Source organism: Neoarius graeffei, chromosome 8 (genome assembly GCF_027579695.1).
Source record: "Neoarius graeffei isolate fNeoGra1 chromosome 8, fNeoGra1.pri, whole genome shotgun sequence".
In the NCBI taxonomy this organism is placed as follows: Eukaryota; Metazoa; Chordata; class Actinopteri; order Siluriformes; family Ariidae; genus Neoarius; species Neoarius graeffei.
The window spans coordinates 56,380,688-56,407,798 of record NC_083576.1 but is presented as its reverse complement, the minus strand read 5'-3'; the positions used below and the strand labels follow the sequence as shown (position 1 = coordinate 56,407,798).

The 27,111-nt window shown below is 40.8% G+C and overlaps 1 protein-coding gene across 10 annotated transcripts in view; it reads right to left on the bottom strand.

Annotated features, from left to right (window-relative positions):
- pigg (phosphatidylinositol glycan anchor biosynthesis class G) overlaps nucleotides 1-27,111 on the bottom strand; it is a 427,330-nt gene that overhangs the window by 293,070 nt on the left and 107,149 nt on the right. The window lies entirely within an intron of this gene.

The following is a 27,111-nucleotide window of genomic DNA, read 5'->3' as shown; positions in this document are numbered from 1 at the left end:
CTAAGCACACAAGTCGTTCTACCAAAGAATGGTTAAAGAAGAATAAGAAGTTAACGTTTTGGAATGGCCAAGTCAAAGTCCTGACCTTAATCAAATAGAAATGTTGTGGAAGGACCTGAAGCAAGCAGTTCATGTGAGGAAACCCACCAACATCCCAGAGTTGAAACTGTTCTGTCTGGAGGAATGGGCTAAAATTCCTCCAAGCCGGTGTGCAGGACTGATCAACAGTTACCAGAAATGTTTAGTTGCAATTATTGCTGCACAAGGGGGGGCGTCACACCAGATACTGAAAGCAAAGGTTCACATACTTTTGCCACTCACAGATGTAATATTGGATCATTTTCCTCAATAAATAAATGACCAAGTATATTTTTTGTCTCATTTGTTTAACGGGGTTCTCTTTATCTAATTTTAGGACTTGTGTGAAAATCTGATGTTTTAGGTCGTATTTATGCAGAAATGTTGAAAATTCTAAAGGGTTCACAAACTTTCAAGCACCACTGTAATTCTGTACAAGATCTAAACTCCACATGTATGATGCAGTGAAGGGAATGCTCATGCTCCTGGAATGCTATTACAGAGTGTTATGAATGAAGATGGATGATAATCATGCTGGGAAAAGGAGTTCTTATTGCTGCACATACTGTTCTGCTTATAGTGCATAGCCTGTACACACACACACACACCAACAAAACTTAGAACTACAGGGAAAAGCACAGAAAATAAATACAATTGTGTATGAAATGAAACTGCAGAAAAAGTGATTGCACTTTCAATCTCTATCTTCATCAAACTACCTGCTGAATTTTTTTTGTTCATTTACAGTGCAGTGGTCCAAGGCTACCTGCTTGCTATCAAAAGACAAACAAACAAACAAACAAACAAACAAACAAACAAACAAACAAAAAACCACCTTTATTTTATTTTGGAAAGATGGCAGAAATGTCAAGCTGTAAATGGAAGACTTGAAGGTCATTCATTTCGATCTTGCTCCCAAAAATGTGACACTTTTGTTCATTGTAAGGTGGCTGTGTTGAGTATAATAGCAGTGTGATAATGGACAATTGTGAACAACTGCTGAAGTCTTTTCTGATATGAGAGGAGAGCAATGTGCCTGAAGAAAATATACGACCACAAAATGAACCAGGCCAGGAGAGGGATTATAACATTGAGTGCCACGTCACCTTAATATTACTGACAGCGGCAGTCAAAAAGGAAGTGGGGAGCAATAAAAGTTGCACTCAAGCTGTATATTAGTGTATGTTTAATTGTGTATACACATGCAGGTTTAGGAAATGACAACATTCCAGACTAAGGCATGAAGATTTATTTGATTCAGAAGGTATAGATTAATTTTCTATTATGCCATGGCTCTGACAATAGTTTTGCCTGCAACATAATTGTTGGTTTATGATAATGCAATCATTCTACGATGTTATACAGAATACACATACTGTAAGGCTTATTATAAACAGAATTTTAAAACTTTGCTGCTATTTAACAAACAAAAGCAAATAATGATTGATGTAGGGTGAAGTTTTCTGTTATTAGTCTTTTATTTAGCATTTATGGACGGAGTCTTGGGTTGTATTTCTGCATAAATATGACTTAAAACAGGGGTTTTCAAAGTGTGGGAGAATCAGCCCCCCCTCGGAGAGCAAATAAACAACAGCGCCCCGCCCCCCCTTACAATTTTTGTTGTTGCTATACTTAATGTTCCATTCGTATTTTTAAAAAAATGGTTGTTGTACACATTTATTTTTTTCTTTTACACATTTTAAACATCTGTGCTTTTTAAAACATCTTTTTTTTACACATTTTAAACATCTGTGCTTTTCTTTTTAAAACATCTTGTTTTACACATTTTAAACATCTCATAGCATCGTTAGCTAGCACCTCTTGGCAGACAACACACTGTGGCAGTGGAGCATCTTCAGATCCAGTCCATGAAAATCCAAACTTTAAATAATCGTGGTCATACTTCCTTCTTTTTTCAGTCCCCCCAGGATTCCGCGGGCCTTTTTTTGTGATTGTTGCGGGCTAAAATGTCTGATGTTGCAGGGGGTTTTCCAAAAAATTGCAATGAAAGTTGCGGTGTTTTTTAGGTTTTTGTTGCAATTACATTGCGGGAGGAAGTGAAAGTTGCGAGAAATTGTGATTTTCTCTTTTTTGTGATTAAAATTGAGTGATATGTTAAATATTAAAGTTATTACTGAAAAACTATTGATTAAAAAAACAGACACTGAGAAATGGTCCTATAAACAACTTTACCAATATAAAAGATTACCAGGACTACAAAAATGCAGAAAAATAGGCTTTACTTATCCAAATGCACCTGTTGGTTCAAAAGTTAAAGTGCATAGAACCTCACAGCACAACATGAAGTTACCTTAAAATATAATATAAATGCCTCAGCTTTCATGTAAGAAAAAAAAACTATTAATACTAGTACTGTGTGCAGGCAGTCTCTCCTGAAGACTAAATTAAACAATAATTATAAACTAATAAAATAAATGGCTCAGGCTTCATAGAAGAAAAAGAAACAATTTGAACAGAATCTCACAGTATGATGCTGAAGCTGCCTAAACAATGGAAAATAAAATACCATTTTGGCAAAAATGTTGGCATCCATTAATTTCTTGTATTAAGTAAAAAAAATAATGTAAAATGCACACAGTCCTTCACTGTAAACATAACACACTTTCAGTAACAGAATTTAAGCCTACATAAACACTGACTCGCACATGCAGTGTTGCCAGATACTGCTGACATTTTCCAGCCCAAAATATGTTCAAAACCAGCCAAAATGCACTTAAAACCGCCCAATCTGGCAACACTGCGCGCATGCTGCTTCTCTTGAACGTACAGTATACACAGAAGTAAGGCGGAAGGTAGTTTGTCGACATCACCTCAAGACGACGCCAACGACTGGTCAAATTTGCGGGAAGGTTGCGGTGATTGGATATAATTGCAACACCGCCCTGAATTCACGGGGATTGGTTGAATTTGCAAATCGCAACATCCTGGAGGATCTGTTTTTTTGCTTGGCCCAGACTTTGTCTCCTCACTCACTGTAGCTTTAGGTACTAAAAATCGGTCCATTTTGTCTCTGGCAAAAGCTAGCTGAAGTTTGCTAAATGTCCACAGTAGTAACTTATTCTGGTTTATTTTTCCTCACGTTGCGCCACCCCTGAAGAACTCTGGCGCCCCTAGGGGAGGCGCGCCCCACACTTTGAAAAGCCCTGACCTAAAACATCTTCAGATTTTCACACAAGTCCTAAATGTAGGTAAAAAGAACCCAGTTAAACAAATGAGACAAAAATATTATACTTGGTCATTTATTTATTGAGGAGATTGATCCAATATTATATATCTGTGAGTGGCAAAAGTACAGTGCCTTGCAAAAGTATTCATACCCCTTGAACTTTTTCACATTTTTCCACCTTACAACCACGAACTTGAAAGTTTTTTACTGAGATTTTATGTGATAGACCAACACAGAGTAGCACATAATTGTGAAGTGAAACAAAAATGATAAATGGTCTTCAAAATTTTAAACAAATAAAAACCTGAAAAAATGTGATGTGCATTAGTATTCAGCCCCCCTGCGTCGATACTTTGTAGAGCCACCTTTTGCTGCAATTACAGCTGCAAGTCTTTTGTGGTATGTCTCTACCAGCTTTGCACATCTAGACACTGAAATTTTTGCCCATTCTTCTTTGCAAAATAGCTCAAGCTCAGCCAGATTGGATGGAGAGCGTCTGTGAACAGCAATTTTCAAGTCTTGCCACAGATGCTCAATGGGATTTAGGTCTGGACTTTAACTGGGCCATTCTAACACATGAATATTCTTTGATCTAAACCATTCCATTGTAGCTCTGGCTGTATGTTTAGGGTCATTGTCTTGCTGGAAGGTGAATCTCCTTCCCAGTCTCAAGTCTTTTGCAGCCTCCAACAGGTTTTCTTCCAGGATTGCCCTGTATTTAGCTCCATCCATCTTCCCATCAACTCTGACCATCTTCCCTGTCCCTGTTGAAGAAAAGCATCCCCATAGCATGATGCTGCCACCACCATGTTTCACAGTGGGGATGGTGTGTGCAGGGTGATGAGCAGTGTTAGTTTTCCACCACACATAGCGCTTTGCATTTAGGCCAAAAAGTTCAACTTTGGTCTCATCTGACCAAAGCACCTTCTTCCACATGTTTGCTATGTCCCCTACATTTCTTATGCCTGTCTTTCAACCACAGCTTTCTTCTTGCCACCCTTCCAAAAAGGCCAGATTTGTGGAGTGTACAACTTATAGTTGTCCTGTGCACAGATTCTCTCACCTGAGCTGTGGATTTCTGCAGCTCATAGAGTGATCATGGGCCTCTTGGCTGCTTCTCTGACCAGTGCTCTCCTTGCTCGCTCTGTCAGTTTAGGTGGATGGCCATGTCTTGGTAGGTTTGCAGTTGTGCCATACTTTTTCCATTTTTGAATGATGGATTGAACAGTGCTTCTTGAGATGTTCAGAGCTTGGGATATTTTTTTATAACCTAACCCTGCTTTAAACTTCTCCAGAACTTTATCCCTGACCTGTCTGGTGAGTTCTTTGGTCTTCATGATGCTGTTTGTTCTTCAGTGTTCTCTAACAAACCACTGAGCCCTTCACAGAACAAGTGGTATTTATGCTGAGAGTAAATTACACACAGTAGGACTCTATTAACTAATTAGATGACTTCTGAAGGCAATTGATTGCACTGGATTGTATTTAGAGGTATCAGAGTACAGGGGGCTGAATACTAATGCACACCACATTTTTCAGGTTTTATTTGTTTAAAATTTTGAAGACCATTTATCATTTTTGTTTCACTTCACAATTATGTGCTACTCTGTGTTGGTCTATCACATAAAATCACAATAAAAAACTTTTAAAGTTCGTGGTTGTAAGGTGGAAAAATGTGAAAAAAGTTCAGGGGTATGAATACTTTTGCAAGGCACTGTATGTGAACCTTTGCTTTCAGTATCTGGTGTGACCCCCGTGTGCAGCAATAACTGCAACTAAACATTTCTGGTAACCGTTGATCAGTCCTGCACACCGGCTTGGAGGAATTTTAGCCAATTCCTCCAGACAGAACAGCTTCAACTCTGGGGTGTTGGTGGGTTTCCTCACATGAACTGCTCACTTCAGGTCCTTCCACAACATTTCTATTTGATTAAGGTCAGGACTTTGACTTGGCCATCCAAAACGTTAACTTTATTCTTCTTTAACCATTCTTTGGTAGAATAACTTGTGTGCTTAGGGTTGTTGTCTTGCTACATCTTCCCTTGAGATTCAGTTCATCGACAGATGTCCTGACATTTTCCTTTAGAATTTGCTGGTATAATTCAGAATTCATTGTTCCATCAATGATGGCAAGCTGTCCTGGCCCAGATGCAGAAAAACAGGCCCAAACCATGATGCTACCACCACCATATTTCACAGATGGGATAAGGTTCTGATGCTGGAATGCAGTGTTTTCCTTTCTCCAAACATAACGCTTCTCATTTAAACCAAAAAGTTCTATTTTGGTCTCATCCATCCACAAAACATTTTCCAATAGCCTTCTGGCTTGTCCATGTGATCTTTAGCAAACTGCAGATGAGCAGCAATGTTCTTTTTGGAGAGCAGTGGCTTTCTCCTTGCAACTCTGCCATGCAGACCATTGTTGTTCAGTGTTCTCCTAATGGTGGACTCATGAACATTTACATTAGCCAATGTGAGAGAGGCCTTCAGTTGCTTCGAAGTTACCCTGGGGTCCTTTGTGATCTCGCTGACTATTACACGCCTTGCTCTTGGAGTGATCTTTGTTGGTTGACCACTCCTGGGGAGGGTGACAATGGTCTTGAATTACCTCCATTCTGTCTGACTGTGGATTGGTGGAGTCCAAACTCTTTAGAGATGGTTTTGTAACCTTTTCCAGTCTGATGAGCATCAACAACGCTTTTTCTGAGGTCCTCAGAAATCTCCTTTGTTCATGCCATGATACACTTCCACAAGCATGTGTTGTGAAGATCAGACTTTGAGAGATCCCTGTTTGTTTGTTTTTTAATAAAACAGGGTGCCCACTCACACCTGATTGTCATCCCATTGATTGAAAACATCTGACTCTAATTTCACCTTCAAATTAACTGCCAATCCTAGAGGTTCACATACTTTGCCACTTACAGATATGTAATATTGGATAATTTTCCACAAGAAATAAATGACTAAGTATAATATTTTTGTCTCCTATGTTTTAACTGGGTTCTCCTTATCTATTTTTAGGACTTGTGTGAAAATCTGATGATGTTTTAGGTCATATTTATGCAGAAATATAGAAAATTCTAAAGGGTTCACAAACTTTCAAGCACCACACACACAGAGATCTTGGGCATTGGTCCTGGGATCTGTTGGAGCCACTCTCCCAGTTTGGGGTCACTGCACCGAGGGCTAGGGCTCCCATCACCACAGGGACCACTGTTGTCTTCATCTTCTATACCTTTTCTAACTCTTCTTTCAGCCCTTGATACTTCTCAGGCTTCTCAAGTTCCTTGTTCCTGATGTTATGGTCACTTGGTATTGCCACATCCATCACCACAGCCTTGTTCTCCCGTTTGTCCACCACTACCATATCCGGTTAGTTAGCCATTACCAGTTTGTCCGTCTGTATCTGGAATTCCCACAGGATCTCAGCTTGGTCATTCTCAACCACCTTTGGAGGTGTGTCCCACATTGACCTTGGGACTTCCAGTCCATACTTGGCATAGATGTTTCTATATACTATGCCAGCCACTTGGTTATGGCATTCCACATACGCGCTTCCTGCTAGCATTTTACACCCTGCTGTTATATTTGTGTCACACATTGGCGTTTCAGCCTTGCATACTGTATGTATGGCATATCAGGATGCATGGCAGTAAGAAAGGAATGTCACAGCATCACCAGCTTATGTAGCTAATACTCTAGAGTACATAACACGAGCTCCTTGTATGCCAAGGTGCGGCGTATTTTTAAGTCCACACTTAAAAATCCGTCGCACATACATAGCAGCTTTGATACATCACACATATGTCATGTGTACACCGTAAAAACAAAAGCTACATGGCAGTGACGCAGTGGGAATGTTGCTCGAACACCTATTACGCCGTGCGAACGCTTTAGTTGACATGCGACGTAACTGGCATGCACTGTAAATAAAAAAGGCTTAGACATGTCTTATTTAAATTTTGTAAAGCAAACGAGAGACCCTTACCATGACAGGCTGCTCTCTGAGCTTTGAGTCCCTTGAAGCCATTTCATTCATCATATAGCCAGTCTTAATAATTGCACGCGCACAGTCCGGAGTGCACCCGAGAGTCCTGCGCGAGGAAGGTGTTTTTGTCGAATATTTATTGGATTTTACATGAATACTAGGAACCCATTGTTTTGAACACACTCACCAAGAAAGGTGAGTCTGGGGTGATCTTTACTCACCATTAGATTTCACAACTTGCGTTTGGCGAGTGATGGGTGCACTGTAAATAATAAAGGGCTTAGACATGTTTTATTTAAATATCCCTAAATGTAACACTTAGAAGATATGTCTCGTGTCTACTGATAGACATCAGTGTCTTTTTAATAGACATGCGTTTTCTTGCATTCTCCATATACACCCATGTCTTTCTAGAAGACACTGAAGTGTTTCATGTAAATACCCTAGACATATCTTTTTTTTTATAAACAGTGTACAAAGCGTTGCCGATATGGCGCAGGTACGCAGCAGCAATGTCACATGTAAGAATGAAATGCCACGCCAACGAAATGGTTACGCTGCAGCAACGCATCATACGCCACGCATACGCCTCAGTATGCCATAACTTTACGTCCCTTGAACCCCATACAAACCCCAGATACACCACAGAAATGTCACACGTCGTGTACGTCACAGGACTTTAATTTTGGACAAAATACGCCTCATTTCTTGGCGTTTGACCCATACGCCGCTTACGCGAAAAGATACAAGACAGTGTGACAGAGGCTTTATGTGCTGGATTGTCTCGGGAGCATCTTTGCACAGTCTGCACCTGGGGCCCTGCCTTGTGTGGTAGACCCTGGCTTCTATTGATCTTGTGCTTAGGGGCTGTTCCTGTGTAGCTATGATTAGCGCCTCTGTGCCATCTTCCAGTCCAGCTTTATCCAGCCACTGGTAGGATTCTTCAATAATCAGCCACTTCTTCTATCTGCCAGTGGTACATCCCATACAGTGGTTTGTCTTTTCATGATGGTTCCTCTTGCACTTCCTTCTCAGGTTTCTGCCTGAGGTATTCACTAAGCACTTCATCATTCGGGGCCATCTCCCTGATGTACTCATGGATCTTTGTTATTTCATCCTGGATAGTGGCTCTGACGCTCACTTGTCCTAGGCCTCCTTAATTCTGCTTAACATACAGCCTCAGGATGTTGGACTTGGGGCGAAACCCTCCATGCATTATCAGGAGTTTTCTTGTCCTGATGTCAGTGGCCTCCATCTCCTCCTTCAGCCAGCTTATTATGCCAGCAGAGTATCTGATGACTGGCATAGTGTAGGCGTTGTTGGCCCAGACCCTTGTTCTTCCAATTCAGCTGACTTCTCAGGACTTGCCTCACCCTCTGTAGGTATTTGGCTGTTGCTGCTTTCCTAGCGGTCTCTTCATGGTTGGCATTTGCCTGCGGGATTCCAAGGTACTTATACCCATCTTCCACATCTCCTATTATGCCGTCTGGTAACACCACATCCTCAGTTCTGACTGCTTTCCCACTCCTTGTTACCATCCGGGCACACTTATCTAGTCCAAATGACATTCCGATGTTGTTGCTGTAGATCCTGGTGGCGTGGCTCATGGAGTTGATGTCTCGCTCAGACCTGGCATACAGCTTGATGTCATCCATTTAGAGGAGATGGCTGATGGTCGCTCTGTTTTGTAGTCTGTATCCATAGCCGCTCTTGGTATTAGTCTGGCTGAGGGGGTTCAGTCCTATGCAGAACAGCAGTGGGGACAGGGCATCTCCTTGGTATATGCTGTGCTTGATGGTGACCTGTGTTATTGGCTTGAAGTTGGCCTCTAGGGTTGTTTTCCACAGCCTCATTGAGTTCTTGATGAAGATTCTGTGAGTCCTGTTAATCTTGTACAGTTTCAAGCATTCCAGGGTCCATGTGTGGGGCATCAAGTCATAGGCCTTCTTGTAGTCAGTGCAGACAGTGCACAGATTGGTATGTCTGGTTCTGAAGTCTCAAGCTATTGCACTGTCTACCAGTAGCTGATGTTTTGCTCCTCTGGTGTTCCTACCAATTCCTTTCTGGGCCTTACTCATGTATTGAGTCATGTGCTTACTCATCTTATCCGCTATAATACTTGACAGGAGTTTCCATGTTGTGCAGAGGCAGGTTATCGTGCGGTAGCTGGATGGGACTGCTCCCTTTTGTAGGTCCTTCAGGATCAGGACTGTCTGACCTTCAGTCAGCCATTCCAGGTGAGTCCCATCCATGAGCAGCTGGTTCATCTGTGCTGCCAAGTCTTCATGTCGAGAGGTTAGCTTCTTTAGCCTGCTGCTGTCCAGTTCTTCATTTTTGAGACTCTTACTTGGGTGTCTGCCACAGTGATGGTTACTGGGTCTTGTTCAGGGAGTCATACCGGCTTGGACGTCACCTGAAGCGCTAACAAGGTCCGCGTCAGGTGTTGAGGAACCAGGGCAATCTGATGAGAAATGGGCTACTGAAACAAGAGCAAGACACTCATGGACAAGAGCTGAGAATATTTTATATATAACCCCGATTCCAAAAAAGTTGGGACAAAGTACAAATTGTAAATAAAAATGGAATGCAATGATGTGGAAGTTTCAAAATTCCATATTTTATTCAGAATAGAACATAGACGACATATCAAATGTTTAAACTGAGAAAATATATCATTTAAAGAGAAAAATTAGGTGATTTTAAATTTCATGACAACAACACATCTAAAAAAAGTTGGGACAAGGCCATGTTTACCACTGTGAGACATCCCCTTTTCTCTTTTTCTGGGGAGAGGAGACAAGTTGCTCAAGTTTAGGGATAGGAATGTTAACCCAATCTTGTCTAATGTAGGATTCTAGTTGCTCAACTGTCTTAGGCCTTTTTTGTCGTATCTTCCGTTTTATGATGCGCCAAATGTTTTCTATGGGTGAAAGATCTGGACTGCAGGCTGGCTAGTTCAGTACCCGGGCCCTTCTTCTATGCAGCCATAATGCTGTAATTGATGCAGTATGTGGTTTGGCATTGTCAAGTTGGAAAATGCAAGGTCTTCCCTGAAAGAGACGTCGTCTGGATGGGCGCATATGTTGCTCTAGAACCTGGATATAACTTTCAGCATTGATGGTGTCTTTCCAGATGTGTAGGCTGCCCATGCCACACGCACTAATGCAACCCCATACCATTAGAGATACAGGCTTCTGAACTGAGTGCTGATAACAACTTGGGTCATCCTTCTCCTCTTTAGTCCGAATGACACGGCGTCCCTGATTTCCATAAAGAACTTCAAATTTTGATTCGTCTGACCACAGAACAGTTTTCCACTTTGCCATAATGCATTTTAAATGAGCCTTGGCCCAGAGAAGACGTCTGCGCTTCTGGATCATGTTTAGATACGGCTTCTTCTTTGAACTATAGCGTTTTAGCTGGCAACGGCAGATGGCACGGTGAATTGTGTTCACAGATAATGTTCTCTGGAAATATTCCTGAGCCCATTTTGTGATTTCCAATACAGACGCATGCCTGTATGTGATGCAGTGCCATCTAAGGGCCCGAAGACCACGGGCACCCAGTATGGTTTTCCGGCCTTGACACTTATGCACAGAGATTCTTCCAGATTCTCTGAATCTTTTGATGATATTATGCACTGTAGATGATGATATGCTCAAACTCTTTGCAATTTTACACTGTCGAACTCCTTTCTGATATTGCTCCACTATTTGTCAGCGCACAATTAGGGGGATTGATGATCCTCTTCCCATCTTTACTTCTGAGAGCCGCTGCCACTCCAAGATGCTCTTTTTATACCCAGTCATGTTAATGACCTATTGCCAATTGACCTAATGAGGTGCAATTTGGTCCTCCAGCTGTTCCTTTTTTGTACCTTTAACTTTTCCAGCCTCTTATTGCCCCTGTCCCAACTTTTTTGAGATGTGTTGCTGTCATGAAATTTCAAATGAGCCAATATTTGGCATGAAATTTCAAAATGTCTCACTTTCAACATTTGATATGTTGTCTATGTTCTATTTATCCCAACTTTTTTGGAATCGGGGTTGTGTGTATATATCACACACACACACACACACACACACACAGGGTATCCCAAAAAAACGTACTCACATTGAATCCATTGGTCTGCGATATTGGCTGTGTTTGGAACATGGTGGTTGTCAGTCTGAACATTTGTAAACATGCATTTATCCGTTTATGCATTTAACCATTAATCTTGTTTCTAAGTCAATAAACAATGCATTTATTGTAATTTAAAGAGTGAGTACATTTTTTGGGACACCCTGTATTTTATATATTATATATAAAAATGTGTGTGTTTGTATATATTATATAAACACACACACAGTGGTGTGTATACCAGCCTTTTGCCAGTTCACCTCTAAATAGTGCTTTGACTGACCAATCATCTGGCAAATGTGCAACATGTCCCACCCAATGCAGTTTGTTTCTAAGAAGTACGTTCTCAATGTCTTCAGACTTAGCATATTCTAGAACTTCATCATTTGAACTGTAGTCATCCCATTTAATCTTGAGAATGGATCTAAGATGCCATTGTTCGATGGTTCTTCGATTTTTGATTTGATGGTGTTATAAAGTCCAAGTCTCACTTCCATACACCATCACTGGAATAACACACTGATTAGTTCCCAGCAGTTGAAGACTCTGTCTCTGAGCCTACCCCACAGTATGTGAGGCAGCTTGAATACACACAGTAATTTCTTTATCTAACTTCCAGTCCTTAATAACGTAGCTGCCAAGATATTTAAAGTGATCTACTTTAGTCAGCTTCTGTCCAGTGATGTAAAATTAGCTTGTTATCCTACACTCATAGTTTCTCTATTCTTGGTATTGATCCGAAGACCCATCTTCTGCGATAGGCTGTTGTAAGCAGACAGAAGTTGTTGAAGTGAAGTGGTACTGTTGCAGAAGATGGCGATATCACCAGCGTACTGGGCTTTTCTTATACTGTATATCTGGTAAGTGCTTTGGTTTTGGATTTCAGACGCCGAAGATCGAATATGTCACCATCATATCTGAAGCGAACCTTGATGCCATGTGTAGGACTACTGCTCTTGAAAGCGAGGGAGAGCAGTACAGCAGCATATATACCAAAGAGTGGGAGCAAGCTTGCAGCCCTGCTTTAGAACACTGTTATGGGCTCAGACAGCTCTTCATCAATTATCAGTCTTGCATGCATGTCTGTTTTTAGTTTCTTGATTATGTGACTGAATTTGGCAGGGCAGCCCAATTTTCCCAATATTTTGAGAAGTAGCTCAGGATTTACAGAGTTGAAAGCCTTGGTGAAGTCAATAAAGGCAATGTGTAAGTTCTGTTGCTGCTCTCTGCACTTCTCCATTATCTGAAGCAAGATGAAAACAGCATTAATAGCGCTTCTATTTCTTCTGTACGGTACCCTGAGATTCAGGATAAACTAACTCAGCCAGATGCTGAAACTGCTGTAAGAGAATGTCAGTGAAGACTTTTCCTATGGCACTAAGCAAAGACACCCCACAATAGTTTCCACATTGACTGTGATCACTTTTTTTGAATAGAGCACAGATGTTGGCATCAATCCAGCCAGATGGTACGTCTTCTGTCGTCCACAAGAGATTAAAGATGGCCAACAAGAAGGATTGCAAAGTGATGCCACCATGTACAATAATCTCTGGTAAAATACCATCTGGCCCTGGGCTCTTTCTAAGTTTGGTGTTATTGACTGCTGTCTCGACCTCTACCATGGTGATTGGCTTGTCAAGTTCTTCCATAGTTGGATACCCCTCAATTTCATCAAGGATATCTCATTCAACATTTGTTGGTTGGTTAAGAAACTCATTGAAGTGCTCAACCCATCTGTTCTTAATGTCCTCTGTTGATGAGAGAAGTTCACCACTCTTTGTTCTCACTGGATGTAGATTTTTGGATTTGGGTCCATAAACTGCATTGAGAGCTGCATAAAGCCCTCTGTGATTTTCTTCCTTGCATATTATTCTGCCTCAGTGAGTGCTAGAAGACCTTAGTGAGTGAGAGGGGGTGTAGGGGTCAGTCGTTTCCTAAGGTAAATCATCCCATGATTCTTCACAACTTGAAAGCTTTTCTTCCAGGAAAAGTTCCAACTTCTCTTCATTTCAGCATTTGATGTGGTATTAGGTTTTGATGGTGGTTTTGTCTCTTTTTCTTGACCACAAAACATTTGGTAATAAGGAGTTTATGGTCTGTAAAGCAATCTGCTCAGAAAATAGTGCAACTTTTCTCAATCCCAAGGTTGCTTTACAGGGGGGAAAGGATAGATAAACAAACAAAACAAATAAATAAATAAAATTAAAAAAAAGACCAAGTCATAAGAGAGGAACAGAAATGTTCATGGAAGAGATGAGTCTTAAATTCAGATTTGAAAGCAGAGAAAGAGAAGCAGTCACAGAGAGTTTGAGGAAGAGAATTCCAGAGTTTGGGGGCAATGGCACTGAAGGATCTGCTCCCAACAGTGGAAAGTCTGGTGCATGGGACAGCAAGTAAGTTGTTGCTAGAAGACCTTAGTGAGTGAGAGGGGGTGTAGGGGGTCAGTCATTTCCTAAGGTAGATCAGAGCAAGACTATGCAGGGCTTTGAAAGTGACAAACAAGATTTTAAATTTAATACGAGACAGAACTGATAGCCAATGTAGCTGAGAGGGGATGGGGGTGATGTGAACAAAGCATTTAGTAGGAGTTAGAACCCTAGCTGCAGAGTTCTGAATATACTGTAGTTTTTATAAAGACTTTGCAGGAAGGCCTATGAAGAGTTAATGACAATAACCTAAACGAAACATAATAAAAGCATGAACCAGAGTTTGTGCATCATTACTGGTTAGAAGGGGACGGAGATAAGCAATGTTATGGAGGTTAAAGAATGCAAGTTTGGTGAGTGACTTCATATGAAAATCAAAATTGAGTGATGGATCAAATAGTAGGCTAAGATTTCTGACAACAGGAGCAGGATTAACAAGCACATCACCAATACTAGTAGAAAAGTTAGATGATTCAGATAGTCGTGTTTTTGGGACCAACCAGTAGGACTTCAATTTTATCACTGTTTAACTTGAGAAAGTTTTCCTGCAACCAGGGCTTTAAATCTAAGATACAGTCAGTTATTATTATCTCATCTCATTATCTGCAGCCGCTTTATCCTATTCTACAGGGTCGCAGGCAAGCTGGAGCCTATCCCAGCTGACTAAGGGCGAAAGGCGGGGTACACCCTGGACAAGTCGCCAGGTCATCACAGGGCTGACACATGCCCCTTTTCCACCAAAGCAGTTCCAGGGCTGGTTCAGGGCCACTGCTTAGTTTGGAACCGGGTTTTCTGTTTCCACTGACAAAGAACTGGCTCTGGGGCCAAAAAAACCGATTCCAGGCTAGCACCAACTCTCTGCTGGGCCAGAGGAAAGAACCGCTTACATCAGCGGGGGGGGAGCGGAGTTGTTAAGACCAACAACAATAACAAGACCGCGAAAGATCGCCATTTTTAAGCAACGAGAAGCAGCAGCTGTACAAACGCGAAGTCATCCATTATTACTGTTGTTGCTGCTGCTTCTTCCGTGTTGTTTTTGCTTCGATATTCGTGCCAAGGTTTATGCAAACGTAGTGACGTAACTGACGTATACAGCGACGTAATGATGTATACAACAACGTAACTGACGTATACAGCGACGTAATGACGTGTCTTCTCTTAGCACTGCGAGCTATGGAAAAGCAAACTGGTTCTCAGCTGGCTCGCAAGTTGAACAAGTTGTGAACCAGCACCAGCCCCGAACCAGCCCTGGAACTGATTTGGTGTAAAAGGGGTAACATGGACACAGACAACCATTCACACCTACGGTCAATTTAGTGTCACCAGTTAACCTAACCTGCATGTCTTTGGACTGTGGGGGAAACCGGAGCACCCGGAGGAAACCCACGCGGACACGGGGAGAACATGCAAACTCCACACAGAAAGGCCCTCGCCGGCCACGGGGCTCGAACCCGGACCTTCTTGCTGTGAGGCGACAGTGCTAACCACTACATTACCGTGCCGCCCCGTTATTATTATTATTATTGGGACAGAGACAGAAGAAAGATGTGCATTTATCATAATGGCAAAAGGAGTATTAATTATAGATGAATATGTCTTGTTTATTGTCTATCCCACAAGAGATGCAATCGGCTGTACATCAGAGAAACCAAGAGGAGACTGGCTGATTGGTTTGTTGAACATCTTCCTACCTAGAATGAAGGATGTCTTCCTTACAGTGACAAGACATTTCAATGGTGATGTGCTGAGCATTAATGATACCTCTATTTTCACTGATAGATGTTGCTAGGGAAGCAATGAAATAAGGAAACATGGAAAAAGACCACCTACACACTGATCTTTAGAACCTCCTACAGCTTCAGGAACACTTTTTTTTTTTTTTACACACACCTTTCAGCTAAAATGCCCTTTTTCTTTGGAAGCGATGCTGCAATTATAATTAAGGCCACCTACAGATAATCTGATGCAAAACTGCTTTGCGCTGGTGAAGCCATTGTTTCACAATGGAGAGAGAGCTGTGCTGCTTTGCCTATAGGATTTGCATTTGATGCCTCAAACATGGCATACGAATTCAATTTTGACCCAGTTTTTAAACCAATGAAATCAGCTGTCATATGTGATGTAGAAAAGACCAAGTGTTTTCAACCATCTTCTCCAAAGAATGACCACATCCAGAACCATTTTTCTGCTTGAAATTTAGATACACTTATCTGGATTTAGAATCATACAGAACGGGGTAGCTCTATTTTCAAATGAATCTTGATGATGTAGAATCACCTACCTCATGCTAAAGGCGCTTAGTATTCATATGATGCATGTACCTTTGTGGCGAAACAAAATACTTGCAGGAGTCCCTATACTACATTTTTTTCACGAAAGTGCACTGTGTTATCCCTGTCTCCTGTGCTTATTCTCATTAATTAAGAAATAAAACATGGCAGCAGTAGTGTTATAGGAAAATAATTAATGGCCCAGCACAAAGCAAAGTGGATTAAACAATAATTATCAAAATGGTTTAACTCCTCTGACACCACAGCAATTGGCCACAGCTAACATTTATTTTTATGAATTAAAGAAATGACACATCATACTTTTATTCATTTTTAGTTTTGCTGTTTATGTTATCACAACTATAAGCAGTTGTATTTTCTCTATTGAAGATAATTTTTAAAAAATGTATGACATGGAGAACGGTCCTGTGTCAGAAAACATCAAGAAACAACATTTCCTCTGTCACACAGTGCTGGCATTGTAGACTCCTTCCATAAATGCCGAATAAATGTCCTCCACCATGTGAACAATACCATAGAAGTGTGCACTATACATGTTCCTGTGCATTAATATAAACCTGGTATTTGCCTTGTAATAGAAAATTAATTAGCACCTTCTGACCAGTGTGAACTGAATTCAACAGTGCTGTGATAGATGGTTATAGTGCACAAGTCTGTTGGGAAACTCCTGCTGGGATTCTCTTCTGGACAAGGGGAAGTCATGAGGCAAGAAACAATGCCTTAAAACAGCTACAGCTAAAGACTGAAAAGAAAATGAGTTTGGAAAAAGCAAAGAAGAAATATAGTGTCTTGTAAAAGTATTCATCTCCCTTGGTGTTTGTCCTATTTTGTCGCATTACAAGCTAGAATTAAAATGGATTTTGGGGGGTTAGCACCATTTGATTTACACAACATGCCTACAACTTTAAAGGTGCAAATTGCTGTTTGATTGTGGCACAAACAATAATTAAGATGAAAAAACAGAAATTTTGAATGTGCAAAGGTATTCACCCCCTTTCATATGAAATCCCTAAACAAGAGCTGGTCTAACCAATTAGCTTCAGAAGTCACATAATTTGTTGATTAAGATCCACCTGTGAGCAATCAGTGTCACATGATCTGTCACGAGGTCTGTATAAATCAACCTGTTCTGGAAGGACCCTGACTCTGCTACACTACTAAGCAACCAACATGAAAACCAAGGAGCACTCAAACAGGTCAGAGACAAAGTTGTGAAGTATAGATCAGGGTTGGGTCATAAAAAAAATATCCCAAGCTTTCAATATCCCAGGAAGCACCACTAAATCCATTCGAGCAAAATGAAAAGAATATGGCACCACTACAAACCTGAAAAGAGAAGGCTGCCCACCAAAACTCACAGACCAGGCAAGGAAAGCATTAATCAGAGATGCAACAAAGACACCAATGATGACACTGAAGGAGCTACAAAGATCCACAGCGGAGATGGGAGGATCTGTCCATAGGACCACTTTAAGCCGCTCACGCCACAGAGCAGGGCTTTATGGAAGAGTGGCCAGAAAAAAGCCAATGCTCAAGAAAACATGTTTGGAGTTTGCCCAACAGCATGTGGCAGACTCCCAAAATACATGGAAGAAGATACTCTGGTCAAATGAGACTAAAACTGATCTTTTTGGCCATCATGGGAAATGCCATGTGTGGTGCAAATCCAACACACTGAGAACATCATTCCTACAGTGAAGCATGGTGGTGGTAGCATCATGCTGTGGGGATAATTTTCACCTGCAGGGACAGGAAAGCTGGTCAGGACTGAAGGAAAGATGGATGGCACTAAATACAGGGCAATTCTGGAGGAAACCCTGTTTGAGTCAGCCAGAGGTTTGAGACTGAGATAAAGGTTCATGTTCCAGCAGGACAATGGCCCTAAACAGACTGCTAAAGCTACACTGTTGTGGTTTAAAGGGAAACATTTAAATGTCTTGGAACGGCCTAATCAAAGCCCAGACCTCAATCCAATTGAGAATCTGTGGCATAACTTGAAGATTGCTGTACACCAACGCAACCCATCTAACTTGAAGGAATTGGAGCAGTTTTGCCTTGAGAAATGGCCAAAAATCCCAGTGGCTAGATATGCTAAGCTAATAGAGACATACTCCAAGAGACTTGCAGCTGTAATTGCAGCAAAAGGTGGCTCTATAAAGTATTGACTTTTTTTTTTTTGGGGGGGGGGGGGGGGGGGATACCTATGCACACTCCAGATTTCTGTTTTTTTTTCATCTTAATTATTGTTTGTCACAAAAAAACAACAATTTGCACCTTTAAAGCTGTAGGCATGTGTAAATCAAATGGTCCTAACCATCCAAAAATCCATATTAATTCCAGCTTGTAATGCGACAAAACAGGACAAATACCAAGGGGGATGAATACTTTTGTAAGACACTATAAATAACCAGTGACTTCTTGCTGCTGCCTTCATCAAAACTGACAAATTAAATGATGCTAGAAGCATTTAAGAATTCAGGCAAAACAACAAACCTAATTATGTTTTATCACGGGCACTGAAGAACACTTGAATATTCAGAATTTTGAGTTCTGCAATATGTTTAGGTTAGAATTAGATCTTATTTTTTTAGATTAGAAGTAAAAGGTTAGGTATCTCATATTTTCAGTGAAAAATTATGCTGATTAACCACAAAGATATGTTGACCCTATCTTAAACAAGAATGACTACATACAGGTGCATCTAAAAAAAATAGAATATTATAAACGTCAATATTTTCCATGAGTTATTTAAGAAAGTGAAAATTTAAATATATTCTAGATTCAATGCATAAAAACTAAAATGTTTCAAGCATTTTTCTATTTAATTTTGATAATTATGGCCTACGGCGGCACGGTGGTGTAGTGGTTAGCGCTATCGCCTCACAGCAAGAAGGTCCTAGGTTCGAGCCCCGGGGCTGGCGAGGGCCTTTCTGTGCGGAGTTTGCATGTTCTCCCCGTGTCCGCGTGGGTTTCCTCCGGGTGCTCCGGTTTCCCCCACAGTCCAAAGACATGCAGGCTAGGTTAACTGGTGACTCTAAATTGACCATAGGTGTGAATGTGAGTGTGAATGGTTGTCTGTGTCTATGTGTCAGCCCTGTGATGACCTGGCGACTTGTCCAGGGTGTACCCCGCCTTTCGCCCGTAGTCAGCTGGGATAGGCTCCAGCTTGCCTGCGACCCTGTAGAAGGATAAAGCGGCTAGAGATAATGAGATGAGATGAATTATGGCCTACAGTACAAAATAAAATCTGAAAATATTAGAATATTTAATTTCGAGTTTGAGTAAATTACTATTCAAACAATATAAATACTGCGTATATCTCTGTCTAATTCAGTACATGCAACCACAATCATCAGTCAAGACTGCTGACTTGACAGTTGTCCAGAAGACAAATCAATCATCGACACCCTCCATGAGGAGTGTAAGCCACAGAAGGTCACTGCTGAAAAGGCTGGCTGGAAAAGGTGCACAAGCAACAGGGATGACCGCAGCCTTGAAAGGATTGTCAAGAAAAGTCAATTCAAGAACTTGGGAAAGCTTCACAAGGAGTGGACTGAGGCTGGTGTCAGTGCATCAAGAGCCACCACACACAGACATCTTCAGGAAAGGGGCTACAACCGTCACATCCCTAATATCAAGCCATTCCTGAACCAGAGATAATATCAGAAGCGTCTTACCTGGGCTAAGGAGAGAAATAACTGGACTGTTGCTCAGTGGTCCAAAGAGGCACAGAATCCAAGGTGTTTGAAGTCCAGTGTAAAGTTTCCAGTCTGTGATTGTTTGGGGTGCCATGTCATCTGCCGGTGTTGGTCCACTGTGTTTTATCAAATCCAAAGTCAACACAGCCATCTCCCAGTAGATTTTAGAGCACTTCATGCTTTCATCTGCTGACAAGCTTTATGGAGAGGCTGAATTCCTTTTCCAGCAAGACTTAGCACCTGCCCACAGTGCCAAAACTACGACCAAATGGTTTGCTGACCATGATATTACAGTTTGTTTGGCCAGCCAACTTGCCTGACCTGAATCCCATAGGGTATTATCAAGAGGAAGATGAAAAACACCTCACCCAAAAATAGAGATGAGCTGAAGGCCGCTATCCAAGCAAGTGTAACCGGCAGAGTCACTGCCTTTTTGCTCACAAGTTTGTCCCTCTGCAGTTACCATAGCTCCTTTCCTGCTCTGCCATGCCTCCAAGTAGCACTTTAGTTGCTACTCATTCATTAGCTGTAGTGCTGTTTTCTATAAAAACAGGCTGATCAGGTAGGCTAAGGCTACATCCACACGACAACGGCAACGAGATGTTATTTAAAAATATATCGCGTCCAAATGGGCAACAATCAGTAAAATATCGGGTCCATATGGCAACGCAACGCTTGCTGAAAACGATGCAATACACATGCCACACCTCTAGGGGCGCTGTAAGACGGTCCCTTCGGAGACACCAGAACAACCCATACGAAAAATAACAGTAAAGAACTTATAAGAGTTTACCACTGTCTTAGTAGTAAATCCTTATAAGGATTTATAAATAAATATGCCATGTATGATTTACTCCTGAAAGTGGCCCATTTTGCATTTTCCTCATACAAATTTTTTATGAAAATCTAGTATGTATGAAGTGAACATTGTGCATGGTTTTTACAGATAATGTGTATGATGAATTACACCGTCTTTGTATGCTTCACGTAATGTTTGTAGTTTTAAATTATATTTTACAGTTTAAAATGTATATGCCTTTTATATGTAAATGTTGGATCATTTTAAATGTAAGTGTTGGATTTACATATAAAAGGCATATACATTTTAAACTGTAAAATATAATTTAAAACTACAAACATTACGTGAAGCATACAAAGACGGTGTAATTCATCATACACATTATCTGTAAAAACCATGCACAATGTTCACTTCATACATACTAGATTTTCATAAAAAATTTGTATGAGGAAAATGCAAAATGGGCCACTTTCAGGAGTAAATCATACATGGCATATATATTTATTTATAAATCCTTATAAGGATTTATCCTTATATTTATAAGGATTTACTACTAAGACAGTGGTAAACTCTTATAAGTTCTTTACTGTTCTTTTTCGTTTGGGAATAGAAGAAGTAAGGACGCATGCGCATAAACTATTATGCGCGAGACTTCATATTAGCCACAAAGTCAGGAAAATCTGTTCGGAAAATTACATTATAATGACCAAATACAATGAAAAGTATTTTTCCAGTCTCACCTGTAAGGTAATCCCATGTGATCTCGTTTGGACGGTAAACCTGTTGGTACAGTTAAACGCAGCTAATCTTTATTCTCCGCTTTGACCTTTCCAATATGGCGGCGAGGATGACGTACGCGGAAGGCGGCGTCTTTAATGGTCCGGAATAAATTGAATACTACACGTTGATGGATTAATTTGTTGTTTCTCACCTGTGAAAGGTAATCCCATGTGATCTCGTTTGGACGGTAAACCTGTTGGTATAGTTAAACGCAGCTAATCTTTATTCTCCACTTTGACCTTTCCAATATGGCGGCGAGGATGACGTACGCGGAAGGCGGCGTCTTTAATGGTCCGGAATAAATTGAATGATATACACGTTGATGGATTAATTTGCTTTTTTGAGGAATGTATTCTAGGACTTAAACCATCATCTGAAGAGGTGAGATCGCTCTTTTTTCCCCCTAGTTTTGCTGGTGGGATTGACTCTGCCCTAAGGGCTATTCTCTCTCTCTCTCTCTCTCTCTCTCTCTCTCACTTTGCACCATTACACAATAAATATTCACAGTGAAAATATTTTGTAAGCACGTTTCATGAACCAAGTTATAGGATTTGTTGACAACTCGCATCGCATCGCAATGAGATCATTGGCACTACTGGTGTTAAGAATCAGACCATTTCATAAATGAATATTTTGCTGTAGAGCTGCAGTGTTTGTACAATTGCATGTTTTTGCTTCACTATTACTGTCACTATTCTGCTTCTTGCATTACTACTGTGAACTAACACTGAACATAATAATAATAATAATAATAATAATAATATCCAAGCTCGTGTTTCACTCTCACTAGTGCTCTGTAAGGCTTTTTCCTGGTGATATTCGTTACACTTCTACCCGGCGTGAAGCACTCACAGTCATGTGGTTGTGACGTCATCGTAAACAAATCCGTTTTACTCATCCAGACGACTTCACAACGGCAACGTTGCCAGATCTTTCCACTCTGGAACCCGTTCTCAAAAAGATTGCGTTTTGGGCACCCAAAACGCCGGTGCCGTGTGGACGCCAGGCCTAAACGATAAGCAATTGTATCGGAGTCACCTGAATCCGTTGCCGTGTGGACAGGGCCTAAGTGAGATCCCTGGGTTTCTGTACTTTCTTCACATTCCTTATGTTCTTGGTGCTATCGCCTGCGAAGGTGTGTGTTACTGGTTAATTTCCACCACTTACATGCAGTTGTATAGGCTTTTGTGTCTAATGTTAAACTATCTGGTAATAGGTGTGCTACTATTCATCAAACGCTTCCACATAGTACACTGGTTGACTACCGAAGGCATTTGTACACAATTTCACTTGTAGCCTAGTTTAAATACAGGTTACCATTTAAGAGATGATATGCACGTACAATAGTGATGTTTTTAAACTCGGGTCTTGTCAGAAGACACTGAATGAGCACACGCTGCCATTGGTAACAGGGTGATACATTGAGGTAAAATGTCCTGTGTAGCACACAGTAATGGAGAGTAATGCTTGTTTGTGTAATCTCTGTATAGATGTGCAAGTGTATCAACATGATGTTTCACTTTCATGTATTACTTGCAATCTAGCCCTGTGCTATTAGCCAGTTATTTGAATGTCTGATGTTGTATTCTTAAACTGTGATGCTCTCATGTAGGTGTGTGTTGGGATATGCCAGGGAGCCCCATTTCCATTCATGTTGAGTCAGAGACACCTAGAGAAAGATTTGCCGCTGCTGCTTTGCTTCGTGTAAATTTAGTATAATTTTAGTTTTTGCCTTGTCTCGTCTTTTTCCGCTTTATCCGGGACCGGGTCTTGCCTTGTGTGTTTTTTTTTTTATTTAACATAGCCCAAGTATAGGCTTTGTCTGAATCTAGTGTGCTTTTAATTGGCTTCATTGGTTTGTTCCTTCCCTGCTGCAGCGTTAAGGCTGTAGATGGGGTATTGGCTGCTCCAGTATTCTGCCCCTCTTGTGAAAAAAAAAAAAAAAGTGTTGCAGGTGTTCTACGCAGCAGGTTGCCAGATCAGAGCTCTCTTTTTTTGTACACTACACAGTATTTTGTAGTGGTAACGTACACCTTACTGTTTGCTGTGATTGCTTTCGGCAGTGTCTGTGTATGAGTGTCTGTGCGCATGTGTCTGTGTATGTGTGTATAAGCACCAGAATCAAAAGCACAGGTGGTGTGTCAGTCTCACTTCTTTTCTAGGACAGGTAACCTCTCCCCAACAGCTAATTTATTTAACCCCTTGTTATTGATTGAAGACTGGTATTCCTGGGTGCAGCCATTACCTTGGTGTCTTGCCATATGGTTCCTTATGTTGTGGTCTGATGTTTTTATTTTGCTGTGAAACCAATACACTGCAGATTGCATTTTAACTGAACTAAGACTTCAGCTGCCCAACAGTCCATGGTCGCTGTTGTCTGATTCTCCTCTTTATGCTGCATCATGCATTCTCAATAAGAGACAGATCTGGACTGGCAACAGGCCAAACAAGCACACACACTGTCTACAATGCCATGCTGTTATAGCCCATGCAGAATGAGGCCTGGCACTGTCCTGCTGAAACAAGCATGGACTTCCCGAAAAGAGTCATTGCCTTGATGAATATTTGTCTCTAAATCCCAATACATCAATGGTACCATCATACACATGCAATTCACCCATGCTGTGGGCACCAATGCACCCCATACCATCACAGGTGCTGGCTGTTGCACCTTTCTCTGATAACAAATTGGATGGTCGTGTTCACCTTTGGCACAGAGAACTCGATGTCCAGTTTTCCCGAAAACAAGCTAAAATTCAGACTCATCTGACCACAGCACATGTTTCCACTGTATTTTTGTCCATCTGAGAGGAGTTCAGGCCCAGAGAAAATCGGTGGCATTTCTGCATAGAATTGATGAATAGCTTGTTCCTTGCGTAATACAGTTTCAGGTTGCATTTTTGGATGCAGCAGACTGTTTTAAGTGACAACGGTGTCCCAAGTACTCCCAAGTCCATGTGGCTATATTTGTCACGTTAGCATTACAGTTTCTTAAGCAGTGCCACCTGAGGGCTCAAAGGTCATGCACATTCGACAGTGGTTTCCGACCTCGCCCTTGACACACTGAGATGTCTCCAAATTACCTGAATCTTTTCACAATATTATGTACTGTACATTTTGAAATACCTCAATTCTCTGCAATCTTACATTTAGAAATGTTCATTTTGAATGGACGAACAATTCTCTCATGAATTTTGGTACAATGCAGTGAGCCATGACCCATCCTTGCTTACAAAGACTGAGACTTTGGTACATGCTCCTTTTATACTTAGTCATGTTACCAATTAACCTGCTTATTGTGGGATCTTCCAAAATGGTGTTACTTGAATATCCTCTAAACTTTTCTGTCTTATATGTGCCTCTGTCCCACTTTTTCTTTTTTGGGTGCGTTGCATGCATCAAATTCTAACTTCATTTATATTTACAAAATACAATCAAGTTGATCAATAAAACTATTGAAAATCTTTTCTTTGTACTTTTGTCAGTTAAATAAAGAGTCACCTGAATTAACAAATCACAGATTTTTGTTTTTATTGCAATTTGGAAAATATTCCAACTTTTCTGGAAATGGGGTGTCATTATTGAACAGCCAAAATAACAAACTGTCCTGTCTGCATATCCCAATTTCCTCTTCCGACAGACCATGCTTGTTAATGCCAAGGGTGAACCTTTTCTCAGCCTTGAACATCTTGTTAAGCTGCTACAGAGCAATTCCAGCGTTATGGACGTGACACTTGAACTCAAAATGGCAACAAATGACCCAGTGCATGTTTTATTGTCTCCCAGTATTTAAACAGGTGTTGCATATTTTAAGGCTGTACCATACTGGAGAAGTGATAGAACAAGAACAATTCCCATAGTACATCTAGGGCATGCCAGAAAATGCCAATAAAAGATGCGTTATGGATGTGACAGAAAAAGTATCACTTTTCTTGGGTGACTGTACATTTTTATCAAACTCTGTGAAATTGTAAACCTAATGTCGAAATGGAGATATCCATTTGATAGAGGGGTCCAAGGTGAATATTAAAAAAATCTTTGTTTAAAATATTTTGTATTTCATGCAGAGTTTCGGAAGGAAAAGTCAGCGTTATGGATGTGACGAAATTCCGTTATGGATGTGACGCGTCTGAAATAGACATGGCATATGTTTAGAAAATCAGCAATTTAACCACCATAACCCTTTGAAAAACTCTCTAAATATCAGCTAAAACTATCAAAGTTCTTAATATTTAGGATAGCTATTGTTTTGCTGTTTTGTGGATTTTAGCATACATTTCTGTGGCTTGTGGGAATAATATAGAATTGCACATGATCAAAGTTGATTTTAGCTTGGGTTTTACATTATAAGAAAGAAAGACTGACAGTGACATATTAGGTTGGTTACAAATTGGTTCAACTTATTCACATCTGTAAAATACAGGCCTAGGTGATATCTCTGGGAGTGGTTTTGATGTATTACATGTTGCTTTATTTTTGCATGGTGAGGTTGACATTTACATGGAATTGCCCTACACCTGGTTTATCCGGGTCCCTCCAGGTTCCTCCAAAAGACTCCATACTACCTTCTGACTTGAGAGAACTCGGAGAGAGGTTCCCTCTTTTCCATAACAAAATTTACACGCCTTTTGAAAGTAGACCACCTGAGCTGGCAACTAAAAGCACACATCTAACTGCATCAGAACTGTCCTTCCATGGGTTATCCCCAGACACAACAGAGAGACACCATGGTGAACTTTCCAAAACAGAGAAAAAACACCGCTCCAAGGGCAAGGATGAATGCTTTGCTTCTTTAAAGCTAGACAGCCATTCAGAGTCTTGCAGCTGTGGTTTTGAGAAAGTTCACAATAACATAAAACAAATGCACTCCAAAGAAAGCCAACTCACCAAAGTGAAGATGTTATCTTTCTAATCAGTATAATAATTAGCTGAATTAAAAAGTTGATGTTAAATGAAATATGAGCTTACTAGCTAGCAGTCCAGCTCAACTCAACTCTTCACAGCTCACATTATTTCAGTTGGCTCAATTTATAAAGACAAATTTCAGTTTGTTTCTGCTTCAAATTAGATAAGGTCCAATAGGTTGTTGTATACTATAAGTCATACTGTGATTTATCTACATTATTAAAAGTAAGACAGCAGACTTCAGGTCAAATGATTATGGCACCAAATAAGATTTTAAAAAATGGCTGCTAAGCATGCTTGCTAAAATGTTTTCAGGAGATAAGCAGAAACCAGTGTGCCCAGACAAACCAACAAGGACCTGGGGAGAACATGCCCTATCCTGACAGTAAGTAGAGCTAAGAATCTAACAAGGACTAGTGCCAACCAGACAGAATGGCATTAATATAACTTATCTTATTTGGGGCCAGAATGAATCTCTGGCTGATAACCAGAAGGCAGCAGGATTCTGGAACAAGTAGCAAGTTACTATTACAGTATTAATATGGGTCATGCCACAATATATGTAACAAAGGGGGCAGCCATGGCCTGTAGGTTAGAGAAGCAGCCTTGGGCCCAAAGCATTGTTGGTTCAATTCCCGGAACTGGCAGGAAAAAATGTGAGGGGAGTTGAGTGAATAAACAGCACTTTCCCCTCCCACTGACAAAGGTTTCTTCTTCTCATCATCAATAGTTAAGTATAGTTGAGTAGTAAAAGCCACAAGGGAGGAGGTTTTTCTCTCTTGTTGAAGGAAAAATAAACACTACAGACCATCATGTCAGCAGATACAGCTATGATGA